At 41.1% G+C, this 8,624-nt stretch overlaps 1 protein-coding gene across 5 annotated transcripts in view; it reads left to right on the top strand.

Moving 5' to 3' along the window:
* LOC122564389 (dyslexia-associated protein KIAA0319-like) overlaps positions 1 to 8,624 on the top strand; it is a 119,328-nt gene that overhangs the window by 34,307 nt on the left and 76,397 nt on the right. The gene's annotated exons all lie outside the window — the stretch shown is intronic.

Here is an 8,624-nt window from a genome sequence, read left to right as displayed (position 1 = left end):
TGGTGGGGCTGGGGTAAAGGTAGGTGTGAAAGCGACAGATGGAATGCAGGTAGAAGGTGGTTATGATTGGTCAGTGGGAAGGATGGAGCAGATGGATGGGAAGGAAGATGGACAGGTTAGATCAGGTAAAGGGGATGGAGTGGAGCAGGAGGGCTGGCCCTGGGATGAGGTGGCGGATGGGAAGATTTGAAAGCCGGTGAATTATGTGTTAAGGCCATTGTCCTTCTAAATGGAAGTAGTTTTGGGTTTGGAAGGTGCTGTCCAAGGATCGTTGGTGAGTTTATTGTAGACATCTTGTAGATGTTACAAATTGATGCCATTGAGCATCAGTGGTGGAGGAATGCATGCTTGTGGATGTGGTGCCAATCATTTGTCTGGACGGTGTCAAGTTTCTTGAGTGTTTTGGGAGCTGCACTCATTCAGGCAAGTGGGAGTATTCCTGACTTAGGTCTAAATGATGGCTAACAGGTTTTGGGGAGTCAAGAGGTGAGTTATTTGCCACAGTACTCTTAGACTCTGACCTGCTATTGTAAACACTGTTTATGTTGCGAGTCCAGTTCAATTTCTGATCAATGGTAACCTCAAGTATATTGATAGTGGGGGATTTAGTGATGGTAACACCATTGAATGGCAAGAGGTGGTGGGCAGATTGTCTCTTATGGGAGGAGATCTTTCCTGGCATTTGTGTAGTGTGAATGTCATTTGCCACTTTTCAGCTTAAGCCTGAAAATTGTCCACATCTTATTGTGTTTGAATATGGACTGTTTCGGTATCTGAGGAAACATGAATGGTGCTGAACATTGTGCAACCATCAGTAAACATCCCTATTTCTGAAGTTATGATGGAGGGAAAGTTATTGATAAAGCTGCTGAAGGTGGTTGGGCCGAGGAAACTATCCTGAGGTAGAGTCCTGCAGAGATGTCCTGGAGCTGAGGTGACTGACCTCCAGCAATCACAACACACCTCCTATGTGCCAGGCATGACTCTAATACAGAGAGTTTTCCCCCAATACCCATTAATTCTGGTTTTGCTAGTGCTCCTTTGTGCTACACACAGTCAAATACAGCCTTTATGTCAAGGGCTGTCACTCTCTCCTCACCTCTGGAATTCAGCTCTTTTGTCCATTCAGCTCCTTTTCATTCAGGATGGATATCAGGAATGACAGAATGGCCTTGGAGAGGTTGCACTCCAGATTCACCAAAATGATATTGGGGTTTAAATGTGTAAATTATGAGACCAGGTTTCATAAACATTGCTAATATTCCCTTAAGTGTAGATGATTTCGGGATGAACAAAGCAAGATGTTTAAAATGGTAAAAGCATTTGATAGGGCAAAGACTTTTTTTTTCCTCAAGTGGGAGAATTCAGAAACAAGGGAATACAACCTTAAAGTTAGAGCCTGACCATTTAGCAATGAAATCAGGCAGCATTTCTTCACACAAAACGTTAGAGACATTTGGAACTCCGAAACTGTCAAGGTGGAGATTGATAGATTTTTATTGGGTGAGAATATCAAAGGATGCAAATCAAAGGTGGGCAACTGGAGTTAAGTTGCAGATCAGCTTTGATCTAATTGAATGGCCAAATATTCTTAAGAGGCGGAATGGCCTAGTCCTGCTGCCTTGTTCCTATAATGCAACAAAGTTCCCGAGACTTGTCCCTACACTGAATAGTGGAGTTACACAGGAGTTAATACTGGGATCACAATTATTCACATAATAATTAATGATCTGGGCGAAGGAACTGAGGGCATTGTTGCTCAGTTTGCAGATGACACAAAGATAGGTGGACAGACAGGTAGTGTTGAGGAGGTGGGGAGGTTGCAGACGGATTTGGATTGGCGAGGAGAAAGGGCAAAGAAGCGGCAATGGAATACAATGTGGAAAGTGTGAGGGATTCACTTTGGTAGGAAAAATAGAGGCGTAGATTATCTTCTAATTGGGAATGACTTTGAAAATCTGAAGCACAAAGGAACATGGGAGTCCTAGTTCAGGTTAACATGCAAGTTAAATTGGCAGTTAGGAAGGAGAGGCGTAGATTATTTTCTAATTGGGAATGACTTTGAAAATCTGAAGCACAAAGGAACATGGGAGTCCTAGTTCAGAATTCTCTTAAGGTTAACATGCAAGTTAAATTGGCAGTTAGGAAGGCAAGTGTAATGTTCCCATTCTTTTTGAGGGAGCTAGAATTTAAGAGCAGGGATGTATTGCTCAGGCTGTAAATGGCTCTGGTTAAACTGCACTTGGAATGTGTGAGCGGTTTTGGCAACAGTATCAAAGGAAGCCTTGGAGGGGTTCCAGAGTATGTTTACAAAAGTGATCATGGGGATGAAGGGCTTCTCATGCAGGGAACCATTGAAGACTCTGGGTTTGTACTCGATAGAAGGATGAGGGGGGAATCTCATTGAAACTTACAGAATACTGAGAGTCCTGAATAGAGTGGATATGGAGAAGATGTTTCCACTAGTAGGAGAGACTAGGGCATAAGGGTTCAGAGTGAAGGGACGACTCTTCCGAACTGAGGAGAGGAGGAATTTCTTCAGCCAGAGGGTGGTGAATCTGTGAAACTCATTGCCACAGTAGGCTGTGGTAGCCAAATCATTGAATGTATTTAAGACAGAGATAGCTAGGTTCTTAATAAGTATGGGGATCAAAGGTTATGGCAAAAGGCAGGAGAATGGGGTTCAGAAACGTATCAACTATGATTGAATGGCAGAGCAGACTCAATGGGCCAAAAGGCCTAATTCTGCCCTAAAGCTTATGGTCTATGATCTCATAGACCACCTCCAAATTTCCCTCATTTTATGACCACCAGATTACAATCTGTTATGTAGCATATGTATTCAGTTTGTTTACATTATTGTAACAGGAGAAATGGCATTGAAAGTAGACAGTATGTTCCTTCAATTTGTAGTTAATGAAAGACAATGAGATTATTGATATGATAAATAACCTGGAAAGTCTTGAATCAGAGAATCCAGCCCCCAGAAAATGGGACTGAAACCTCGCAGCAATAGCACTGGTGTGTGACAGCACGGTTATAGACACAATTGATTCATATAAGACAGCTGTTCAAAGTGGTACAAAAGACATTTTATAGACCTTGTTATGTGCTCTTCCTATTTTGGAGAACGACCCATAAGCAATACAAGGAACAGATAAACACACTGATTGTAATAGCAAATGCTAATATATTTACTTTGTTTGGGTCTTTATCATTTAATGGTTTTGAAACAAATTGACAAAATTGTCCACCTTTTTATTGAAGATGGCAGTAGGTACTGAGAGAGTGGAAAAATTAACTGTTTCATTGTCTTAGGAGACTTTTATTATTGATAACAATGAATAGCTTCTTCAGTTAATGGTATAATTGTGCTGCATTTTGACTCTTATTATGAAGATTATGACTCGTGATCGCACAGTGATGATAAATATGATCTGTGGCAAAAATCTCCTTTGTCCACTGTGGTGAAGAGGATCCAGTTAGTGAATAACTGAGAGTTAAAGCTTTTGGTTTTATGCAACAAGTACAGCATGTAGCTTACATTTGTATAGCATCTTTAACATTTTAAGATATCTGAAGCAATCGAAACAGAATTTGACACTGAGCCATAGATGTCTATACAGTTGATCAAACACTTGCTCAAAGGAGCATTTTAAAGAAGGGGAGGTACAAAATCAGGGAGCAATTTCCAGCGATTAGAGTCTATGCATCTGAAAGCATAACTGCCAGTGGTGAACCATGGGCAGTAAATGCTGGCTAGCCAGCGAAGCTCACATCCCACAAGACAATTAAAAATCACAGGTGACCTTTGCAAATATTCTTGTCAAGATATTGATTCCACTGCTGTGAAACCCCCATGCTCACACAGTGGAAATCCTTCTGATTGACTACTTTCTCCAGATGTTGATTGTTTTGACAAGTGCTTGGGCAAGTGTGAAGCCGTGGCAGGAAGGTGAGGATAGCCCAGGTGCTGTGGATCTTAATGAACTCAGCTCTTCTCCTCTGTGACTGGATTCTTCTTCCAACTCATCCAATTAGAGTTTCAAAAACCAAGAGATTTGTTTAATGGTGTAAAACCTTCCGTGATGTGAAGGAATACTGGCTAAATGAGTCAAATTGTGGACTGAAGTGCAGTAGGAAGCAAGTGGGTGAAAATCAAAATAATGATTAATAATTTTGGTATCGAGCAGCAGTGTGGCATTTCTGAGGACAGCTATTTAAGGCAAATGTGTTCAATGATAGTCATTCACAGCAAAGGCGACAGAATAATTAATTATTGGCTGATTGTTTCACAGAAAACATTAGTTTTCCATTAATGTTTGTTTTTAACAGAGCAAACAAGATAATAAATTACTGCCAGTGTTATGGTTTTGTAATCATAAGGTTTATTATGGATGAACATTTGATCCCTGTGGTTCTGTTCACCCTGACAAAGCTGCATCACACAGCTTTCACTCGCAGGAAAGAATATAATCCAGCCCCATCTATTAGAGCATTATGTTGTCGACTAAAGTGACTGCAAAGATAAAAATTGGCACTACCTTTAAATTGTTGGGACTTCTAGATCCATTGGACTGTACAACATAATGTTCTATCAACCAGGTTTCTCGATAAACAAAATCATGGATTAACGAACGTGTGAACAAAAGTCAAGGTTCACGCCGTTGGAGCCTGCCCTGCCATTCAACACAATCATGGCTGATCTGTTTTTAACCTCCGCTCTATATTCCTACATCAAGATTAATCCTGATAATCTTTCAACATCTTGAATTTATTATCAAATTGAGACAATCCCCACTGGAAAGAAGATGTAATGTTTCAACCTTAGTCCCCTAAACTTCTATTATCTGCCAGAATTGCTGTGGTGCAAAAATTGGACTTGTCACCTTCCCTGGATTTGGCTTTTATTGAACAATGAATGTACTCTTCCTCTTCGCTGAGCTCTGTGACCTGCTCCAATCTTAACACAATCCAGTATGTCTGCACATCTCCAATTCTGGTCTCTCTTGTGTTAATTGCTTCACCACTGGCAGTTATGCTTTCGGATGCCTAGTCTCTAATCTCTGGAAATTCCTCCCTGATTTTCTATCTCTGCTTCTTTAAAATGTTCCTTGGAGCCTCTCTCTTTGAGCAAGTTATTGGCCATCTGTGTAGATATCTATGGCTCAATGTCAAATTTTGTTTAGATTGCTTTAGTTATCTTCACTATGTTAAAGGTGCTATAGAAATGCTATACATGCTGTTCTTGTTGCATAAAACCAAAACTCTATTATCCACCAACTGGATCGTTTTCACTGCAGTGGACAATGGAGATTTTTGCTGCAGGTCATAATCTTCATAATAAGACTATTAATGCAGTACAATTACATCATTAACTGATGAAGTTATTCACTGTTACCAATAATAAAAGTCTTCTAAGGTAATGAAATAGTTAATTTTTCCACTCTCTCAGTACTGACTGCCATCTGAGGTGGTTAAGGCATTTTGCTGCTTGCCTTCATTGCTCAGATCTTTTAGTATTGGAGTTGCTGCATCATGCTGAGTTATACAGGACATTGGTATGGCCTTTTCTGGAGTACTGAGAGAGTTTTGGTTGCTCTGTTATAGGAAGGATATTATTAAACTGGAGAGGCTTCAAAAATGGTTTAGCAAGATATTTCCAGGAATGGCGGGTTTGAAATACAATAATAGACTGGGACTTCACTCACTGGAGCGTAGGATGTTGAAGGGTGACCTTATTGAAATTTATAAGATCATGAGGGGCATTGATAAGGTAAATGGCAACTGTCTTTTCCCTAGAGTGGGGGAGTTCAAAACTAGGGGGCATATTTTTAAGGTGAGATGAAAAAGATTTAAATAGGACATGGGGTCAACTTTTTTTTACACAGAGAGAGGTTCATGTGTGGAATGAATTGCCAGAGAAAATTGTGGATTACAACATTTAAAAGCCATTTGGATAAGTTCATGAATAAGAAAGGTTTGGAGGGATATGGGTCAGGTGCAGGCAGGTGGGATTGGTTTAGTTTGGGAACGTGGTTGGCACAGACTAGTTGGACCGAAGGGTCTGTTTCCATTCTGTATGACTATGACTGTAAATGTTACTTTATGAAGCACTCGATCTCAAAAAGAACAGTATAAAGGAGTCGCGGAATTACTGATGTTTTTGAGCATTTAGAAGGTTAAAAAGCTGTTCAAGTCGAGCTACAGCACTGACATCTACTTGACAACATGGAACATTGGCCAGGTATGTCCTGTGTACACAAAGCAGGACAAATCCAACCTGGCTAATTGTCACCCGATCAGTCTACTGTGGGTTATCAGTAAAATGTTGGAAGAGGTCACCGATAATGCCATCAAGCAACAACTAGTTCGCAGTAAGCCATTCACTGGCGCTCAGGTTTGAATTAGAGGATCATAAAGTTATTATATTGACCAGGTTTCCCAAACAAAACTCATCTCACTTGCCTGCTTTTGGCTCATATCCCTCTAAACCTTTCCCAATCATGTACCTATCCAAATGTCTTTCAAATGTTGTAACTGTACCTTCCTCCAAGGGCCACTTAGATTCTGACTTCAGTGCAGCCTTTATCCAGACATGGACAAAAGAGCTGAACTCCAGAGGATGGTGAAAAGACTGTCCTTGACATCGAGGCAGCATTTGACTGAGGGCACGAAGGAGGCCTAGCAAAGTGAGAGTTATCGGAAATCAGGGGAAGTCTCTTTGCCGGTTGGAGTCATACTTGACACAAAGGAAAATGGTTGTGGTTGTTGGACGTAACTCATCTCAGCTTCAGGTCCTTTCTGCAGAAGTTGCTCAGGATAGTGTCCTCAGCCCAATCATCTTCAGTGTTTCACCAATGGTTTTCCCTTCATCATAAGGTCAGAAGTGGGGATGTTTGCTGATGACTGCAGAAAGTACATAATTCTCAATTCCTCAGATACTGAAGCATCATATATCCAAATTCATCAAGACCTGGACAATATTCAGTCTTGGGATGAGAAGTGTCAAGTAACGTTTGTATGACACTAGTGCCAGGCAATTACCACTTCTAACAAAAGAGAAATTTAACATTGTCCCTTGACATTCAATGAGCTAGGGTAGGGCAGTTCCAGACTAGAAGACATATTTTTAAGGTGAGAGGAGAAAGATGTAAAAGGGACCTGAAGGGCAACATTTTCCCCACAGAAGATGGTTCGTATGTGAACGAATTTCCAGCAGAAGTGGTGGATGAAGATACAGTTACAACATTTAAAAGACATTTGGACAGGTTTAGAGGGATATGGGCCAAATGCAGGCAAGAGTGGCTGGTTTAATTTGGGAAAATTGGTCAGCATCGACAAGTTGGACTGAAGGGTCTATTTCTGTGCTAAGTGACTCTGACTCTGACAGCACTATCACTGAATCACCCTGTTCTGAACATCCTGGAGGTTACTATTGACCAGAAATTGAACTAGAGTAGCCACTCTAATACTGTGGCTCCGAGAATAGGTCAGAGGCTTGGATTCTTGTGATGAGTAACTCCCTTACTAATTCCTTAAAGTCTGTCCACTAATTACCAGGTGCAAGTTGGAAGTGAGATGGAATACTCCCCATTTGTTTGGATGAGTGTAGCTCCAACAAAACTTGAGACCATCCAGGACAAAGCAGCCCACTTGATTGGCACCATCTCCAGAAACATTCACTTCCTTCACCTCTGGAGTAATAGCAGCAGTGTGTACTAACTTTAATGTGCAACATAGAAATTCATTAAGGTTCCTTCAACAGCACCTTCCAAGTCTATGACCACTACCATCTAGAAGCACAAGGGCAGCAGATATATGGGGATACCATCAAGAACAAGTTCTTCTCCAAGCCACTCCACATCCCGACTTAGAAAAATATTGCTGGGTCAAACTCCTAGAACTCCCTTGCTTATAGCACTGTGGGTGCACCAACACTAAATGGACTCAGAAGATTTAGAGGCAGCTCATCTTCACCTTCTCAAGTACCAGTAAGGTTGATGAATAAATACCGTCCCAGCCAGTGATGCCCTGAGTAAATTAAGAGAAGTATTGACCAAGCTATCCCTGTAATGGTTCTTTAAGAGCACTCAGCATCTGATACAAAGAAGCAAATTGCTTTGCACAGTGGTAGTTTCTATCTGAAAATTGCAATTAGGGTTCTATGCAGAATTATCCCGCACAATGGAGGTAATTTGACCCATTGTGCCTCATTGTAAGAGCTATGCAGTTAGTCTCACTCCTGTTTCTTCATAGACCTGCCATTGAGTAACCCTGATTTGCATATTTGAAGGTGGATTGAAAATTGTGAATCCTGATCAGGATATCAACGGACAGCTAGGGTACCTTCCCTACCTGCCCCTTTTGATATTTCATCCATTGCTATTTCAGTCATTAGTTGAATGTTAGCCCCCACTATGTTTGCAGGGCCAGTATTTTCATCACTTTCCCTGTGCAAAGGATGTCCAGTCTTCAAATGGTGGAGACCTCCTTTGAATTGCAACATGTCACAAATATCATCAGGCTTCCCCACATCAAAACAAGAGTTGGTACCAATTAATATTCAGAGGCTATCAGGAAAGAAAAATGGCACTGTGTGCAACACCAGTGCATGTCCAGTG

This window comes from Chiloscyllium plagiosum, chromosome 29 (genome assembly GCF_004010195.1).
Source record: "Chiloscyllium plagiosum isolate BGI_BamShark_2017 chromosome 29, ASM401019v2, whole genome shotgun sequence".
NCBI classification, from domain to species: Eukaryota; Metazoa; Chordata; class Chondrichthyes; order Orectolobiformes; family Hemiscylliidae; genus Chiloscyllium; species Chiloscyllium plagiosum.
This window is presented reverse-complemented; position numbering and strand designations above follow the sequence as displayed.